The sequence below is a fragment of the Notothenia rossii genome, assembly GCF_949606895.1.
Source record: "Notothenia rossii genome assembly, chromosome: 10".
Lineage (NCBI taxonomy): Eukaryota > Metazoa > Chordata > Actinopteri > Perciformes > Nototheniidae > Notothenia > Notothenia rossii.
The window spans coordinates 52403988-52424901 of record NC_136908.1 but is presented as its reverse complement, the minus strand read 5'-3'; the positions used below and the strand labels follow the sequence as shown (position 1 = coordinate 52424901).

The 20914-nt window shown below is 41.8% G+C and overlaps 1 long non-coding RNA gene across 1 annotated transcript in view; it reads left to right on the top strand.

The window, feature by feature from the left end:
• Positions 1–540: 540 nt before the first annotated feature.
• LOC307022031 overlaps positions 541–20914 on the top strand; it is a 119633-nt gene continuing 99259 nt past the window's right edge. The window contains exons 1-2 of the long non-coding RNA XR_013803299.1: positions 541–1023; positions 1123–1253. This is a non-coding gene — a long non-coding RNA (uncharacterized lncRNA). The remainder of the gene's footprint in view (positions 1024–1122; positions 1254–20914) is intronic.

The window sequence follows — 20914 nt, the reverse complement described above, 5'->3', positions numbered from 1 at the left end:
TTAGTTTAATAAAGGCAGCAATACTACAGTGTGAACATTTTTCAAGTTTCAAGTAAAAGCCCTGCATTCAAAATATTAGTTAAATAAAAGTAAAAAAGTATTAACATCAAAGATTCAAGTATACAATTACTCATTGTAGTCCATATCAGTATTATTCTATTGAATCAAAATGAGTGTTGCTTTCACTTTTATGTTGTAGCTGGTAAAAGTGGAGACAATTTTAATTGTACGGTTGCTACACTGGAGAAGTTTGATCTCAATGAATAGACCTTCCTGGTAAAATAAATGTCAAATAAATAAAACTACAACTTATTTTATTTTTTATTTAATGGGCATTAAGGTAAAATATGGATTCTGAATATGAGCACAGCATATTTGTGTTCAAGTGTGTGGGATCTAAATTATTATTCTTAACTGAAAAGAGAAACACCTGGATGTGTTCTGACCGGTTCTGACTCAGTCACATGACAAACTCTGGCTGGCTGCAGGAACATATCAAATGCACCCCTGATGCACAAAGGCGGGCTATTTAAACTGTCAGAAGCCCCGCCAACCCGTTTGGTCGTCTGTCATCAGAGCACACCTGCGCATAATTAATGCTAAGCTAACTAGCAGCAAAAAACGGCAATCTGTGTTATTGCCGGAAAAACGTAATGTTTCAATAGCTATAATACTTAAGCAAAGTAGGAGCTGATTTTGCTAACATGCTAACATTGCCTCTTATGTTGTTAAACATGCAAGTATTCATCAGACAGTTTAGCTAGCTGGGTGGCTAGCCAAATATCAACCAACAGTCTCTCCATGTTACTTCAAGCCATCTTGACTTAAGAGTTTCCTGATTTTTATGCTAACATTGCCTCTTATGTTGTTAAAGATGCAAGTGTTCATCAAACAGTTTAGCTAGCTGGGTGGCTAGCCAAATATCAACCAACAGTCTCTCCATGTTACTTCAAGCCATCTTGACTTAAGAGTTTCCTGTTTTTTTGGATGGCAGAGAAAACAAAAAAGTATCACATCAGCAAGGTAAGAGCTGCTGTTGCTAATATTTGCTAACCTTTATTGCTATCATTTAATGTCTCTAAAGTTGTTGTTGGTGCTTGAAATGTGTATTTTACATTTTAGCCAGCTTGCTAGCTAGCCTACAACTCACAAAAAGTCTCTCCATGGACATCTATAAGAAGACATGTGTGCGGCCTGCATCACCTCAGAGTTTGCTGTCCTGTTCAGATGCTAGAGAGCTAAACTACTACAAAGTAAGAGCTGTTTTTACTTACACTTAAATTGTGTGTTCATGTCTTGTATCTTAAGTGGCTGTTGGTGTGTTTGGCTGCTGAGGCAAATGCAAGCTTTGTTTCAGATATCTAATTGTTGTGGATATTATTGTTCTTTCTGCTTTCCTTTCCTTTTTTGCTGTGCTGTATTTGCATAACCATTAACTGCATTTCTTGTCATGAATGAGCTTTTGTATCATGTGGTTGTTATGTGAATTATGAGGCCTTCAAGTCATTGGTGTTACCCTTTGTGTCAATCACATCATTTTTGAGTTGAGTTGAATTGTTTGTGCTGCAGCTTGTTGTTGTTTTGTTGTGGAATGTTGATGCTGATTAGTAAACGTCCATGTTTTTGATGCACAATGCCAAGTTACTCAATCCTCATGTGACATTCCACATGGCTTTTGTCACACATTGTCACATTCACCTTTTTTCTGAGATGCCAGAGGAAGACTGCTTGACTTCATAATGGTAAGGAGCTTATTTATCTGATGTCTTGATAGATAGATGGATAGATAGATAGATAGGTACTTTATTGATCCCAATTTGGGAAATGTTTGCGTTGAAGCAGCATAAAAAAGACAAAGCAATGTACATAAGAGAAACTAAGACACAGAAATGAACAGTCCAATATATTTCATAAATAGAAATAAAATAGCATTAAAAAGTGAAAAGATAATTAAGAAAAAATATATATATGCTGCTTTTTATTAAAGGGATACACTTGCTGCTAATTTCTGCTTGAATGTGGTTGCTGTCGATTGTGATAATAATAGTTATGTATGGCACTTGAGGGATGTGTTTGTTGCATTACGGTTAGAGATGATCCGATCACGTCATCGGGGATCGGAGCCGATCACGTCATTTTCAAAAGATTGGAATTAGGAGAAAAAAATCGGGGATCTGGATTTAATTTTTTTTTTTTTAATTTAATTTAATGTTATAAAACAAAAATGACCATTGTTCACGTCTTAAAGTCATCCTGAGGCCTTAGTTTTGGTTTAAAATTACACAACATCATGTATGTGTTGCTTCTTTTGGGCTTGTTTTCATAGACCTGGTTGCTTATTTCTCTCAAATCTGGCAACAGAGTGGGCAGGGCGCAGTCTAATAGTAGCGGTAAGCTAACGAGAGGCTACGTTCAGCTGGTGAGTCGGGACAGAGAAAATGTCAGAAGTTTGAAAGTATTATAAAATTGAAAGCGAAGGCAGTGTAACAGCCAGATGCAATGTTTGCAAGGCGGAGGTTCCGCGTGGTGGAAAGAACAGAGCTACGTTCAACACGACCAATCTAATTTGCCACCCGAGAAACAAACACCAAGAACAACACGACGAGTACACAGCGGCCACTCAGGTAACGGCACTGAAACAACCGACACTTTCAGAGACTTTTAAAAGGAAAGAGAAACTGCCCCAGAACAGTGAAAAGGCCAAACAAATAACAGCCAAGATAGCTGAATTCATTGCGTTGGATGACCAGCCGTTATCTGTTACCTTTTTTTTCTCTTAATGCATTGCATAAAGATCGGATCGGGAAAAATCGGTATCGGCAGATTGTCAAAATCAAATGATCGGAATCGGATCGGGAGCAAAAAAAGGTGATCGGGACATCCCTAATTACGGTTGATTTACCCAGTGTTGAAATCTAAATCATCATGTTTCATGAGTGGTATGGGATGTTTGTCGCAGATTGAAGATGCCATTTTGGTTTGTTCAGCTGATATTTGTGTGCTGCCGCTGCTCTAGGCAGTTTCATTGCTGTCTCACAGATCTGCTTGTGGTTGATTTTCTTTTTTTGTTGCCCTTGATGGCTGATAACTGCCGTTGTGCTGCTGCTTATTTTATTGCATTGTGATAAAGTGTACTATCTTGTGGTGTTGTTTGCTACTTTTATTTTGGTTGTTTCATGTGAAATATGATGCTTGACTCACACAGTAGTCACTCACTGGTATATCTTATGTTTTATTGTCTGAACTGTGTTGCTGCTTGTTGTTGACTTTGCTCTGTTGGTTGCTGTTGGAGTTCCTCCCCCATCCCAGAATGCACCTGTAGGCTAAGACTCTTATTCCTGGAGGGAATATAATCATCAGTGTGGTGTGCAAAGCTTGTTGTAGTAACCAAATAACTCTTCTGTTTTGATATATCTGTTCCATGTCAGTTGACTTAAATATCTCTTTTTCTTAACTTGTAATCCCAATTATTTATAGCGTGAATAAGGGCATTGCAAATATGTAGATGGTTAGGTTGCGGTTTTCATTGTTGAGGTTTAGATCTTTGTATGTTTGGCAAAACGTTTCTTAATATATTTGGTTCTGAAATCAGTACAAGAGCCAATCATACAACTATTATTCTATCTACATTGTAATTCTACATCTAAATGTTTGTGTTCCTTTCAAACTCATATACATAAATGAATGTCGGCTATCTTAAGATATTTGGCATATAATTGCATTGACGTTTGTGTTAATTGTATTTAGCTTTATTAGGACTATATTTAACAAACACATTTCCTTCGTATATTTTTCTTCTAATTTCTCAGAAACTTTCCTGAGCCACAGCAACCTCTTAACTAAACCTCGATCAGTATATTATATCTTAAAACATCGCCTCATGGTTCGCCATGTTTCCACACTTGTACCATGATCCTGTCCAGACTCAGTACTCGATTTTCAAACTGACTAATGTTTTTTTTAAAGCATAAATCAAGCAAGCTGCAATGGTTGCATTACTGTTGGCCTTCAAAAAAGCTCATGACGGTCAGACCCTTGAACCTTGAATTAAGTAAAATCTAATACACACATGTGACGAACGAGGGATAAAAGTATGTTTGAGACTCTCATCTATTATTAAAGAAGCCACTAGATCCAGATCAAATCAGGCCTGGGACAGTAGATAGTGTTTCATGGTGGCTTTGTCTTTAAATATTCCCCTAGATTGAAAGCTTCAAAGTAAACTTCAATTACTGCAGTGATTAGATCTGGCCTGCTCCATTAGAGGACATTCTAGCTCAGGGGGGGGGACAGACAGAGAGAGAGGGCGACGACTCTCAGACCCCCAGCCAAGGAATTACTAACTATTGATCTTGCTGCCACAAGCCATCTGACAATGACATTATAGTTGTGTAGCTTCAGAAGCAGCAGTACAGTTGAGCACAGGGCTGATGTAGTCCCTGCAAAGCACTTAGACATGGGGAAGAAATCCTATTTCTTTAGGGACGGGATGGAGAGCAAAGGGTTTCTGCTGGCTGCGGGTTAAAGTTCCAATTTGATTCAGTTTTTATCATCTTGTTTTGAAATACACTGTGGGTCGGTGTAATTGTGGTTTTAAATTTTTCTTAACCATGTCTTTCCTTTTTGTCTTTAAGAAACATTGTATTAATGTTTTGGACATGTCATAAACAGATGTTTTGCAGCTAATCATGTAACATATTCTAATTTCACCATTTCCTATGGTCAGCGCTAACCAGCTGCAATAAAGGTGGATACAGTATGTGTCTTACAAAACTTGACCATTTTGGGAATTTATACATATTTCAAGACCAGAACGAACCATCCACATTTTGACTCGTTAATTGTGTCTTATTCATCTTAGACCCTCCAGAAAAACGCGATCCTGCGATCGCAGAATTTACCGCATAATCAGCAAAATTGCCGCATATTTATCAAAAGGCCGCATAATCCCCGCATTTTTCCACACAAAGTTGAGAAAAAAAAAAAGTTAACTCGTCTTGACGTGAAGTAGTGATGATGCTTACGTGACGTCATCAGCTCTCGCAGCACAGAAGGTAACTCACACGACAAACATTTCTGCTAAAGACCGGGCAAAGCAGTACCCCGATGTCTTTCACGAAAGTGGGGGGAAACTATTCTGCACCCCGTGCAACTGTGTGTTGGAGCATACGTCTTAGAGAAAATCGACGGTGACGACCCACTTTGATTCATTCAAACATTCAAAATGCTTTCTGCTGCTGCGGACAAGAAAGCCAAACAACTCACGTTCACCGAGGCATCAACCTCCAAAACCCTTTCGAGGGCTACAAGAAACGAAGTGAGTAGCCTACAAGATTGAAGCTGGTCAGATAACGAACGAGTAAATGAAAAGTGTGTGTGTGTGTGTGTGTGTGTGTGTGTGTGTGTGTGTGTGTGTGTGTGTGTGTGTGTGTGTGTGTGTGTGTGTGTGTGTGTGTGTGTGTGTGTGTGTGTGTGTGTGTGTGTGTGTGTGTGTGTGTGTGTGTGTGTGTGTGTGTGTGTGTGTGTGTGTGTGTGTGTGTGTGTGTGTGTGTGTGTGTGTGTGTGAGAAATAGCCCAATTGCTTTTACAATAATTAAACATTGAATGGGTTTAATTGAATAGGAAAGGGGTTTAACGTTAGTGGAAGGTTGTGTGTGAGAGAGAATAAATAAGACAGCCCAATATTTAAAAAAAAATCTATTTTGCGCATATTTTGCAACTTCCCGCAATTTCACCGCATAAAATCACATAAAAACCCTGCATGTTTAATGGCAAAATCAAGGATTTTTGCTCGCTTTTTCTGGAGGGTTTATTCATCTGAAAACATACTCTTATGATTTTATCTAGACCCATACATTACATTCGCCTCATTTTCACAAATCCTGCAGAAAGACCTTATGGGATTTCTGTGATATATTTTTGAAGTGAAGGATAGGTGACGTTACATTGCTTAGGTGTAAATAAATATATGTTAGTTTATGTTGGCCTATTTGATATATTTACAACCAGTCTTGTGATACTCCATTTCCAAACCATTGCATGCTGGGATAGGTTCCAGACTCTGTGGTCCTGAACAAAATAACAGCTTCAAAAAGGTATTGAATGGATAAATATGATAGATTGATATGTGGCTTGAACACGACTGTCAAACCATACAAATATAATTCTTATTTTATTTAGTTTCAGAAATTTTCTGGAGTTTGAGTCAGATTGAGCAGAAATGACATGAAAATGTACGACCTTGATAATGACGATAATGATCCTGATGGTTTTCTCCATCACAATGCCAATACTGTTAATAATGACAGTGATGAAGATGGATACGATGATGATAATGATGGTGCTCCTAGTGATGTTGCTGGCCCTGTTGATGCTGCTGATGATTGTGGAAATGAGCATGTTGATAAGGCCTGAAACATTTTCTTTGAGCATGCATGGCTCCTGATAAGAGTACTGTAAGTCTACACTGATCGGCCCACTGACCATCTTATCTTCTACATCTCTCTGTCGTAGAGGAAAGCGAAGTGGATGTCTGTTTGCAGGCTCCCCCGAAAACCATTATTACAACCTGATCAAGGCCCGGCGCACATCCATAATCATGAAACAAACATAGGAGAGTAAATTATAGAAACTTAATGAGAAAAGGATTGGATTTAAAAAGAAAAACATGGAAGAGTGAGAGGTCTTTGGGGGCAATGTGAAGAAGAACACTCGACCAAGAGAGGGGAAGATGGAGACAGAGAGGTAGAGCGGGGGAAAGAAAGAGAGAGGGGAAAGGCAGGGAGAAGATAGATCACGGTCCTGAGCGATTGTGACAAGCATAGACCCTATCAGCCGCTGTTTGTTTGCACACTCCCCTCTCTGCATTAAAGGAGCCGTCCAGGCCGCCGGCAGGCCGCGAGCGCTCCATCTCATCACCTGACACGCCAACAGATGTTATGGGCCGATAAGAGCCCTGCGGCCCCCTTCCCTTTGCATCTACGATTACCTCCGCACAAAGGAGAAAGAAGGGGGGGGAGGGGGGGAGGAATAGAGAGAGGGAAGGAGGCAGAGGAGGGGAGGAGAGGAAATCAAATACTTCATGATGACTTGGTGTAAAAAAAAAATGAATAGATGGAAGTGTGTGGAGGGGATTTGAGATTGAAAAAGGGAACGAGAGAAGGAAAGATGCTAGGGACACTCATTTGTCCTGTGTGAAGTAGTAAATGGCCTTGCCGTGCTTCCTGGCCCCATGCTGTTTGTCTCTGTCCTAATCGGCTTATTCCATAAGCACTGCTGCACCATCGTCATTAGGCAATGATAATGATATTATTTAACAGGGGATGAGAGAATTAAGGAGGCGCGTTATCTGATGGCTAGTTTTGTTCACCGCCTCATTTCCTCATCCTCGGAAAATGTAGCGTTTCCCAGACGATAAGAATTGTTTTGCAATTGTAAAGATGCTTTAATAACAGCCACATCCATTGGTTTTATTGCCTAAAAACATCATTACTCCAACTTTGTATTGTGTATTACATGGCTGGTTTGTTCTCCAAATAACACTAACTAAATTGGGGTGTCAAAAAAAACGTGGAACACTGGTCTTGTTACGGCAAATGTAACCCAATCACTGCAGTAAATACAGACGTATCTCCGTCTCACTCCCTCCGCCGTTTCCTCCTGATCACTAATTTATCATATAATTTAACAACATTTCTATATTTGTTCCGCTAAACACTTTGCGTGGCATCAAATTACAGCTCACAAAAGATCATAGAAACCCAATATCATGCATCCTATTCTCAGCCAATCTGAATGGAGAGATTGTGTTTCTTTTCTTTTCCACTGCTTGGCTCCGAGTCCGGAGGGGGATAGATGACATTACTAAACACAAATCAGCCAATAGAATAAACAAACTCGGGGGATAAACAACAATGCAATCTCCATCTACGCGTAAACAATATGCAGCGTGCATGTGTGTGGCATCTCTTGATGAGATTGAATATGTGGAAATGATAAGCCAACCAAGGTAATCAATGGAGTAATGATGAGGGGGGAGGGGGGGGGGGTATAGGATGAAATGGGGGCACCAGGTCCTATCGCAGGCAGGCATCAATGGAATTTATAAAGCTCCTTGCCTGCCGTGTGTGTGTGTGTGTTTCTGCATGTGTGTGTTTGTGCGTGGAGCAAAAGCGTGACAAACGCGTCATTTCGTGTGCGAGAGAGATAAGCTCTAAATAATTGCGGTCTGACAGGCCTGAATAATGGCCAAATTAGACAGAAGGTGCACATTATTACGAGCGGCAAACATTCGAGGCTGGTTTAAGATGTAACTGGGCTTGATTAAGGCTCCGATGATGGTGTTGCTAGACCCCCCAAACCCCACCCTAATCCTATTTCCTGTCATACCTTTCTCTCTTTCTTCTTCTTTCCCTGCGCATTAGCATTTCAGGCCGCTCCACTGAGTTACCTGTGGACGACCTCCTGTTGAGCTACAGGCCACACACAGAGTAAAAGAGGGATGAGCAAAGAGAAAGAAGATGAGGGGGGTAATACAGCCAAGGCCGGTGATAATCGGTGGATAAAAAGAGCGATACAAGGTCGGGGAAAGGACGAGGAAACAGTTGAATGAAACTGGGTTTGTGTGAAAGGAGTGATGGCGGAGAACAGAGAGAAGATGGAGGACTGGGGGCTTTGATGTTGATCAGCTTTGGATTTGGTGTTTTGTCTGTGCTGTGGTTACGCCACGCTCTGGTAGAAAGATGAGAAAGGCCTTTTGGAAGGCTTTGCTTGGTTAATGCTTACCTGAGACCCAACCCAAAACAAGGAGCCTGTATCCACTATACGGATCAGAGCTGAGGTACAGCATGACCTAATGGCAGAAAGAGGCTGAACAATTACAGAATCAAGCATATCGTGGAGGGAAAACATCTTAAATCAGTTTCTCCACCTAATATAAACCTTTCATTCATTGCATGTACCAATCTAAATTACATCAAAACGCATGGTATTTTGCACTGTCCCCTTTTTAAAGAAATAGCCACAATTCCCAATTTCCCTGTACAATTCAAAACACATACAGGTTCCATAACTAAATTCTGCAAATGTGTTTGCATTTCTGATTTAGGCTATTGGGGATTACTGAGCACAGCAGTATGTGATCTTGTAGCACAGTAATGTACATATCAAGTTTAGGTGGAGTTGCTTTTCTACAAATACAATCTAAATCTAGGCATTTAGGGCACTTTTAACTTGGGAATTATGAACCTAAAGCTGTTGCTCAAAAAATCAGGACAAAAAAACTATTTAAGAGAAAATATCATAGACCTCCTGATTGCATTATTTTTGCAAGAGTAGCTGAACGGAGAGCTAAATAGGTTCTCCGATTTGTACATTTGGGTAGTAAGAAGCTTATCTTGTCCTTTATTACAAAAATAAATCAATTACTTTTGCATCAACAGTGTGAATTCGATCTAGTGACCATTGTGTGGGAGTCAAATCTAGGATTAAGTGGTTTTTATTTTTCTCAGTTAGTCCAGATGAAATGAATTCAGTTGTACTTGTCATCCATTACTTATTGCAGCTTGAATTTCCAATCAAGGAGCATAAGTTGTATTGGCGGATCTCAGAGTCTTTTGAGGGTAGAGATTTTTTCCTTTTTCGTGGGCTGGATAATTCCAGTTTTGGAGCAGAACTCTCCAAAATCACTTCAAACCATCTGATATCACCAGGAGTGATCAGATCCAGATCACATCCATAATCTCCACGCTGATCATGGCCCGAGCAGACAGTTATCTGAGTGTTAGTGATTGGGAGATTAGTGTTTTTAAATGCTTATCTATGAAGACCTCCCTGAGGTAGTCTCTCTCCCAAAACCTCAGTTGTATCCCGCCGTCAAATCGGAGAGTCAGGCACACAGATCAAACATGTTGGCTTTTGGGGGAGATGGGGGATGATGGAGGTTGGGGTGGCTGCAGTGGATCATGCACATAATCACTTGTTTATCACCAGAGCATCTTGCCAAATCAGTAAAGCACTGCTCTAATCACAATAACCAGAGCAGCTGCTGCTTTCCTCCTCTGTGTGCATCTTAAACCTTTATGGGGTCAACATAGGGTTACAGGTTTTTGAAAGCTGATAACAACCTATAGATATGTATTTGGATACAAATCTGCTTATATTTATTTCTTGCAATTGTATACCTGTCTTTAACCATATCTCAAGGCATACCTATGTCCTTTTCTAAATACAGTTAGAGATCAAAATAAACTCTATTCAGAGATGTTGGATGTCTGATAACGGATTGACAGCTTAACATGAAAACTAGAAACTACAAATTTATACAGAGCTGTTTTATTTACACACTGTAAGTTTTAGTCTGATCAATAGTGAAGTGATTTGTGGATATATTAAAGTAACTGTTACTGTATTCATTATGTCCTTCAGTTTTTAATAAGGAAATTCACTAAAACGTCCGTTACTCTTTTAAGCAACTGGCTGCTGCCAATTTACTTAAAATACAGGCAATACATCCTTTTGTTTAATATGATTAGAAAGTCACAAGAAAATCTTCCATAAAACGAAAACTGTCATGTTTATCACCGATATAATAAATATGCAGGAAATAAACACTTCATCCTGCCAACCCCGTGGGCCAGTAGTGTGTAGCAGTAGTGTGTAATGTGTGTCTGAGCCAAGTGTATGTGACTCTGAGTGGTGTATGTGACTTTGAGTAAGAGTGTGTGTTTTTGTGTTTGGGATCAGGACGAGATCAAATCCTCCATACACAAAAAGCTCCCTGCTATGTATCTACTGTCTTCATCTACCTTGGCGTGGTAGGAGATGTTCTAGTGCCAGTAGGACGGAGGGGAATCTCCAAACACTAAATAAGCCTTATCTGCTCCCAGAGCTCGGCTGAGATTAGGAGAGGAGTAAAGGAAGCCAGCGGAAACGAAAAGGGAAGCAAGGAAGCCAGCATGAAGGAAAGGAGAGGAAACACTTAAACAAAAATAAGTAGAAGGGGAAAGGAAAGAAGGCCAGCATTAAGAAAATGGTAGGAAAAGGAATAAAGAGTAAAGAAAGCCTTTGTAAAATGAACTCAATAAAAGGATATTATATGAGGGAAGGCCTACATAGAGGACAGTTGCTCAGTTGAAAGAAATGTAATGGATTGCAAGCCTGTGGATAAAAAAAGGACTGAAAGTCATTGGAAAGGGAAGGATAGGAATGAGTGGAATAAGAATGAAAGGAAACATGTCGTCAGAAAAGGAGAAAAATCTAGTGGACGGAGAATGGAAGGAAAGCAGTGGACACAGAAGGAAGGCTTCCAGTGGATGAGAAGGAAAGGAAGCCAAGGGACGGAAAAGGACATTGATCCAGTGTAAAAAGAAAGAGAAGGAGCCAGTGGTTAGAACATTACAGGAAGCCAGTGGAAGTTGAAAGGATGGCAGTGGAAGGAGGAGGAAAAGAAGGTAAGAGGAGATTTGACAGGAGGTGAAAGTAAAGGTACAAGAGGAGAATTGAGGCGAACAACAGACATGCTAGATGGTTGTACTGGCTTCTTAACCAATTCTAACTGCCCCACGCTCCATAACTCCCCAGTAAAGAGCGGCACAGTCTACCCAGCCTCCTCTTGGAAATGAGCCTCTATCTTTATAGAGAAGCTCTTGTTTTTTGAGTCCATTACCCAGGCGAGGTGTGGGGTGAAAGGGTGGCAAATGGGGGAATTTGGGAGTGCTTGGCGAGCCGGCACATGGGGAGAAAAGCCAGTTTGGGAAGCAGTGGTGGAACCACAATCTCTGGAGTCCATTCTGTCCCTGCCGCCCTGCGATCCCCACAGCAATTAAAGGCAAGGAGAGACAGGCCACTGGGGAGTCCAACACATCACGCCCACGAGGAGAAGCTCTCAGGCTTACGAACAAATGTCTTACAGTCTGTACATATGGAAAGGTACAGAGGAAAAGACAGTGAGGGTGTATGAAGTAGGACTTAGCTACAGAATCCCTGTAACAGTGGATCAGAGGAGAGTACATGTAAAAACAAACATTTGTTTGATTTGACTTTTATAACAAAACTTGAAAACTTCTTACTCAGTTTCCACTTCACTTTGGTTCTCATGCTGTTTACAGGGATACTTGTGCATTGCATACATCTTTAAATCTAGTGTTATTTTTGTATCTCATGGAACCATTCACATCTCATGAGAAGACAATTGAAGAAAAACAAAAACTTTCACACATTTGACAATAGATCACAGGAGAGAACATTTTAGAGAAATCGCACCCACTGAATTCTCACTGTCACAGATAAACAATTGCATCATTAACATAATAAGTTTGTATCTTTCTCCCTTGTTGGATGTAACTCATAGAAGTTTTGATAATTTTTATCTCCGTTGTGTTTTCTTACTCCTACACTATTGAAAAAGAACACCCTCATCTGACCAATCGCAGAGTGATAGTGAGATTGTCTTCTTCCTTCCTTCATCGTAGGATGATCCTAAATCCACGTCACATCTCTCCTCACTCCCCCACTTTTCCCTTTTTAAGTTGAATATCACCACTCCATTCTTTGTCGGGGCTTTAAAGCGGTGCCAGTGACCACCCACTCCAACTCTTATTCCCTCTTCTTCCCCTCTCCTCCAATGTCCATCAGTCATTGTTCCCTTTCCAACCTCCTCCTCTCCTCTCCTCTCCTCTCTTTCCTCTTCTTTCCTCAACCCCTCCTCGGCTTTGATCTTGATTTCTCACCAGGAAATATCTACAACAGGGCCGTCTAGCTACAATAACATTCAATAAAAGAACACAAGGGTGGCCAAGACCGGACCACTGATAGCGCCAGGATTTATGGGCCCTGCTCGCCTGTTCGCTACACCCGGGCAGTCACACACACACACACACACACACACACACACACACATACACACACACACACACACACACACACACACACACACACACACACACACACACACACACACACACACACACACACACACACACACACACACACACACACACACACACACACACACACACACACACACACACACACACACACACACACACAGTTATATATTACCAAGCATTCTCTGTATGTTATTTGTTATTATAAGTATCTTTTATCCTCTCACTCTTGATTTTATTTTAATCAGCACAGTATTAAACAAACGTCTTCTACGCTTCTGGCATGTCTACCATTTTAGATATTCAAGCCTTTTCCTTATTGTCCAAATGTTCTATCTTTATAGCCACATTTTACATGTGGTCTACTCACCTTAACCAAATGATACAGTGGTTATTCATTTTCCATTTTGAGATAACAAATCGTCCCATTTTAAAGATATTGAAACCTGGCTCAAAATATCTGCAATCAGCAACTCTTTATTTTGTGTTTGAAGGTTCTTGTTTCATCAAAGAAACTTTGTCTTTTATCTTGTTTGGGCTTTGTTCTTTGATGCTTTAAAAAGCACTTGCTTTGGCAGAAGCAAACTACATCAATTCAAACACAGCTTGCACTGTAGTTGTTGTTGACACTTGTCTCAATCCCTTTTGTTCCAATGTCCATATCACCCGCCCACTGCACACTGATGCCTGTCCAAACAGGACTACAAATGGCTGCCGTCCCGCACTCTTTAACATGGTGTGGGACTGTGCACTGCTCCTCAGCAGGCTCTCAAAATCCACTGTGACCATCGCTGTCCGACCGGACAAGAAAAGGCCGCGTCCCCGTTATGCCTCAACCCCGAGGGCTGGAACCAAGTGTGACGCCGCTATCCATAAACCGGTGGGGTATCAGCCCCACTGCGCCAACACTCCCTCGGCCGGAGCATCGCTGTTACGGGACGCACCTCTGGGATTCGTTCCCTGTCCTGCTTGCGCTCCTGCTGCAGTTATCTGCTCAGGGCCAGGGAGCAGGAACAAGCGTGGGACTGAGGGGTTGGACTGGGGTAGGGGGGGCAGCACCGATCCATTTTAGGACGGTGAAGGATCATCATTGTCTCCCGTCTCACCCTGTCACTTACTATTACCAAACAACTGGCAGACATCATGTGCATTTCTATGTGTGTGATTCCATAAAAACAGTACTGGATGTGTGGTCTTGGCATCCTAGTCGCACACGCGCACTTTACAAGTGATCGCACACTCTCTCATACAAACCCACACTCTCCATACACAGACAGTGTCAACACAACAGGCGCTTCTCAGCAAACCTACACATCGGATTGAAAGTGGTGCAGTTTTCCTAGCAGACTGTGTGGGAGGGACAGAGCCACAGGCGCTAAGTGTCTCTATAGCCCATGTGAAATCACATGTAGGCTGCGATGAGCCTCCAACCATACCAGGCACAATCACATGGAGAAACAGAGGGAGAAGGAGCTTTAGAAGACCACCAATGATAGCAGCATGGCACAGCATGCCTGGGCTGTCTTCATGTTAAGGCCTTTTTCTTCACTGTTCCAAAGTATTCACCACTTAAAACAGATTAAGAGCTTGGGAAATAAACAGGCCTGATGCTACGAAGTGGGGAAACACAGGAGGAGCGTTTCGGGAATTAGGGAGCAGGACGAAAGGGAAAGAAGCCTTTCAGCAGATAATGCCTCAAGAAGCAATCAGGATTGTTTCCATATTAAGGCTCTCTGTGATGAAGCAGATGAACAAAACGGGGTGGAAAAAGCACATTTACCTGATGGAAAATAGCTAGGTTTTGTAATTTGAGATCTTAAAAAGCTCAGTTTAAAATTTAAAAAAAACCAGATAAGATTGTTAAATGGTGTCCACTGTAGTTTTTGGTTGCCGTACACTAGCTTCTCTTAATCGTATATTTTAACGGTAAGACCATTTTTTTTTTGTTGACAATTTCTCATTCTGTTCTTGAGATGGAGGAGGTGACTGTGCTGAAGCTGTCCAGCCATGTCCCCATCCTCTTCGTCCGCATTTTCCTGTTCAGTGGTCTTTCTGTTGGGAATGCTAAGAGTGGGAGAATTGGATCAGATTAGATTTGTAGTTCCTGTGGGATGCATTGATGTAATGGTTTGCCATTTTCAGCCCGTTATTTGTCCGGAAATAAGCCATCAGCGCTGTCCAAATTTACAATGTCGATTCTTTACTTGATAAGGACACCTTTGATGTTGATCAGATTATGGATCCAATACCACGGCCACCCACCACAAACAAAAATACTTGCAGTATTTAAATAAAAATAAATCATTGTTTATTTATTGTTGGGTAAGTTTCACCAATAAAGAGCCGACTGATAACATGAAGGAACCAATGAAAAACCCAATATACTGTATATTGTGCACTAACCAAGAATGGTTAAACTGTTGACTGGAATTTAATTTCGTTTGACCCTTTACACGATTGTAAAATGAGATGGGGAATATTTTTGTCGCCCATTCATGCAAGTAAAAGTACCCCTTTTATTTTCTACACAGACAAATAAGGTGACTTTAGAGGACTTCCAAGGTTTGCATGGGAGTTACGTTATTTCAATTGATTTAGCAGTGCAGAAGGAGAGCATTATCTTGTTTTTCCATCAAAAGAAACATGTTGATTTCTTCCATAGGTTTAACAGAGTTGTTTGGCTTAAATTATAATTCAAAGAATGTAATTTTGGTAATAACTAGTATTAAAGTAGTTGGCACACACTTCTGGCTTCAAACAAACACATTGTGCAAAAAAAACATTACCGTCTCCTAACCCAGTTAAGTTGCCAGACAAACTTTTGACTCCGGCTGTGAAATTCTGTTTTGGTCAGCATTCTGTAAGATGGGATTCGACAGAAAGGGGAAAGTCGGGTCGGATCGGATCTCAGCCAAAAACCTCTGATAAAGCTGGGAGTTTTGAAGCAGTGCACTCTGATCAACAAAAGAGAAAAGACAGTTGGAAAGTGAGGGGGAGGCTGAGCAAGTGAACAAAGTGAATGCTGCTGTTAATCCCTCATTGATTCAGTCATGCTTTCCTTAAATCTGTGCATTGGGGACCAGCAGAAAACTTCTTTAAAATAACATTTAACTAACTTGCCATAATGATGGTGATGATAATGGAGAATGCCACCAGCGAGCGCGGTGGGCGTTATTGTGCCTCAGTGGCCCCCCTACTGCTTTGATTTGCACAAAAGATGTGAGAGGGAGGAAGATGATTACCATAACAAACACACACTTGCAGAGGCACTCTTCCCCAGGGAAGTGTCAGTCTAAGTGGGAGAGTATGTTGACATTTATAACCATCTGGGGGGGACATGGTCGCTATTTCTCAGCTGTTTAACTTCAATTAGGGAAGGAACGAAGGAGAAGAGGCAAGAGGGGGGAAAAGGGAGGCATGGGGACGACTTGTTACTGAATGGTTAAGTGGCTGCAGAATAGGCGCTAAAGGGGAAACACATTTATGGGTGTCTTCTAAAGAGTTTGCATTGTGCCCCGGCCTTTGTGGCTTCACATTGATGGAGGACTGCTGATAGCTATAGGAGATTATCTATTGACGGAGGATGTTAATGTGGACCTGGACCTCTTTTTGCAAAGAGTGATTACACTGGCGAGGCCTCACACTGCCTGGAAGTTACATCCATTCACCTGAAAGCCAAACAAATATCTCAGTCCTTTCTTTTTTTAAGGTCAATGTCAGAATACCGCCGGCCAATAAATTGAGATGGTAGATCCCGGGGGACTCGGACTATGAATGAAAGACAGACAGAAAGAGGCAGAAAAAAAGCGACCCATAATAAAATGATGAGGATGGAAAAAAAAAGGTCCTATTGGACAGGAAATAAAGTGTGCTGTCAGTTAGTAGCCGCAGCGCTGCCAGAGTCACATCTCCCAGGTTATTGGTTATTGTTTACTCCCCTCTGAAAAGGTTAGAGGTCACAGCGACCACATCTATTTTTCTCTCCCACCCACCGCACCATTCTTCTCACACAAGGAGGAACAAAGAGCGACGGCGAGGGCGGTGGAGGGAGAGGGATGGGGTGTGTGGTTGGAGGGTGAGTTGGTGGCGGTGGCAGTGGTGGATGAGGGGGAGTGGAATTAGAAAAAAAATATATAGAAAGGGAGAGCAGCGATCAGACAGCGCTGATAAGGAGAGGAGGCGGGGGCTGGGTGTTGCTGTGAGCTTTTGGGGGGCGACGGCTGTGGTGGTGGTGCGAGGATGGGGGGGGGGGGGGTGATGTGTGTATTCAACTCCGGGCTGACTCCTCTTATGCTAATACAGCCAATTTCCTCTTTTATTTCATTTCTGGAGCCGAAATCTGCGATCTGCGATAAGGTTGCCGTGGCGACCGCCTGTTCCCCGGGCGGATGCGGGCAGCCGTGTGATGGAGATGTGTAAGTCGGCGGGAGCAGCAGGGAATGAATAATTTAAAACTCCACCAAGCTGGCGAGATAAGAGGGAGCAGGGCTGAGGCCTCCCTCTCTCCCTCACCCTTCCCCACAATCCATCTCTCTACCTCACCCCTTCTAACTCTCAATCCCTCCTTCCCTCTGCTCCTTTTTTCCTCCCCTCTCTTTCACTTTCTACTTCTCTCCACGGACATCTAAGGCTTCATTCTCCAAAGCAAGCTGACCTCCAAGGTCAAGGGCATGATGGGTAATTGAACCAGCGGTTTGGCTAGGCTGGGATCAGGCCTACGGGTGATGCAGTAAAGACAAGAGTGGGTTATGGTGGTGATGGAAGGCCTACTCGTTCCAATTCAATCTTCCTGCTGCCCGATTTTAACGTAATTTTATTCTGCGCTCCGGCTGCCAAGTATTGCGAGCATTCGGGAAACTTCGTATACTTCAAGTTAAGCCCACTTGGCTCGTGTCACTCTTACATTAGTCAGAGGAACAACAACCGCTCTCCAGCAAACAATGGCCCAACACTTGAATGTAACACATGTTTAGAATAGTTGAGTGTTCCAGCTCAGTGGTCCTCCTATGTAAACACACTGAGGCTGCAATGTCCTGAGGTGTGTGTGTCCTGTGTGTGTGTGTGTGTGGCATCAGGGTGGGGTTTGCACAGGTGAAGTAGTTGCGTGTCAAAAGAATATTTGCACGTTAAAAAAACTGTTAAGGAAATCATCTGTTGCTGATTTACTAGGTGTGTGTGTGAGTCTGTTTCGATGTTCAGTTGTGCTTTTTTAATTATTACTAAGGATAACTAAACTTGAAACATTGTGTGGTACAGAAATGTAGTATGTACAGTGAGTCATGTACTTTTCATGTACTTACACTGCAAGTATTGCCACCTCTGTTCTAGCACGTATTGTTCTTTTCACGTGATGACATTCGTTTGACTGGCACATACTGTCCTTCTGTAAAAACGTACTAGTGCAGCAGATTCAAGGCTAAGCATTACAACATTTGCAATCCTGTTGAGTAGTGTATGGTAAACACGACAGCTGTTTGAGGATATTGTTTAAGCTTCGTCAAACATCAAACCACATAATAATGATTTCTCCAGGATGAACCGATGAGCTTAGTGGGCGAGTAAGGGTGGGGAAGTCAGCATGTACTTAGACACATTGTCTTTTCATCAGATCAGACTTAAAGATAAATACAGCAATATCATACAAATTACGATTTCAAGATACGAGTACACAATAGCAGCAATAAAGCAGAATGCAAGACCTGTTGCTGTTTCAGTAACAGGGTATATCTTGAGTTTTGTTTGACTGAATTGCCTTTACTTCACTGATGCTACAACTATTGTTTTTCAGCAAAAGATTGATAAAATAATGCCAGACTTTGTGGCTTTCTCTAACGTAGTGAATAAAACACTTCAAATCACAGAATTAGTGAAATTGAAAAAGTCAGCAAAATATTAGAAAAATACCCACAGTGTCCTAGAGAGGATTATGCTTTTTATTTAAGATTTTTTGGCGTCAATCATGCACGTCACTGGTCCTGTGGATGTGTGTGTATGTGTTACGTTACACCCTCGACTCCTGTCTGTCTGGCCCGCCAACCTGTTTTCATTCCACAGCCGTAGCATGAGGCTTTATCGCCATGGAGATAAACCCGGGTTATAAACACCCTGCGGGTCACGTCCAGGTGAGGGGTTCACAATGAGGTGTGGCTGGCCGACACCCCCCCCTCCCTGGGTGTAGAGACCTGTCCTAAAGAGACACAAGTGGAGGGTAGAATCTGAACAAAAAAGCTGATTCATAAACAAGCCACACAGGGCGCCCGCACAGGTAATCTCAGCCCAAGCGTGAAGCCTTCATCCCCATGGCGCCAGTAGGCTATCCACCCCCCCCACCGCCACACACAGGAAGTTGAGAGAAACATCTATAAAACGATATACATTTAGTTAAGGATGAACCCTGATATTACCACATCTAAACATTGTTTTATCAAGTTGTCATTTATACAGGACTGTCTCAGAAAATTAGAATATTGTGATAAAGTTCTTTATTTTCTGTAATGCAATTAAAAAAACAAAAATGTCATACATTCTGGATTCATTACAAATCAACTGAAATATTGCAAGCCTTTTATTATTTTAATATTGCTGATTATGGCATACAGCTTAAGAAAACTCAAATATCCTATCTCTAAATATTAGAATATCATGAAAAAGTATACTAGTAGGGTGTTCAACGAATCACTTGAATCGTCTAATTAACTCGAAACACCTGCAAGGGTTTCCTGAGCCTTGAAAAACACTCAGCTTGGTTCAGTAAACTAAATCACAAGTATGGGGAAGACTGCTGATCTGACTGCTGTCCAGAGGACCGTCATTGACACCCTCCATCAGGAGGGTAAGACACAAAAAGACATTTCTCAAAGAGCAAGCTGTTCACAGAGTGCAGTTTCAAAGCACATCCACAAAAAGTCTGTTGGAAGGGGGAAATGTGGCAGGAAACGCTGCACAACCAAGAGAGATGACCGCAGCCTTAACAGCATTGTGAAGAAGAGTCGCTTCCAGAATTTGGGGGAGCTTCAAAGACAGTGGACTGAAGCTGGAGTCCAGGTATCAAAAGTCACTGTTCACAGACGTGTCCGGGAAATGGGCTACAATAGCCGTATTCCCATGGTCAAGCCACTTCTGAACTCAAGACAACGGAAGAGGCGTCTGACTTGGGCTAAGGAAAAGAAGCACTGGACAGTTGCACAGTGGTCCAAAGTCCTCTTTTCAGACGAAAGCAAGTTTTGTATTTCATTTGGAAGTCAAGGCGCCAGAGTCTGGAGAAAGGCTGGAGAGGAGCAAAATCCAAGTTGCTTGAAATCCAGTGTGAAGTTCCCACAGTCAGCGATGGTTTGGGGAGCCATGTCAGCTGCTGGTGTTGGTCCACTGTGTTTCATCAAGCCCAGAGTAAATGCAGCTGTGTACCAAGAGATTTTAGAGCACTACATGCTTCCGTCTGCTGAAAAGCTCTATGGAGATGAGGAATTCATTTTCCAGCATGATCTGGCACCTGCCCACAGTGCCAAAACCACCAGTAACTGGTGTACTGACCATGGCATTACTGTCCTCGATTGGCCTGCAAATTCCCCTGACCTGAACCCCATAGAGAATATGTGGGGTATTGTGAAGAAGAAGCTGAAAGACACCAGACCCAACAATGCTAATGAGCTAAAGGCCGCTATTGAAGCATCCTGGGCATCCATAACACCTCAGCAATGCCACAGGCTGATTGCCTCCATGCCACGCCGCATTGATGCAGTAATCCGTGCAAAAGGATTCCCAACCAAGTACTGAGTGCATTAATGGACATTTTCAAATGTTTGATTGTGTTTTGCTGTTATAAATCTTTTTTTTTTACTTGGTCTGAGGAACTATTCTAATTTTTTGAGATAGGATTTTTGAGTTTTCTTAAGCTGTATGCCATAATCAGCAATATTAAAATAATAAAAGGCTTGCAATATTTCAGTTGATTTGTAATGAATCCAGAATGTATGACATTTTTGTTTTTTTAATTGCATTACAGAAAATAAAGAACTTTATCACAATATTCT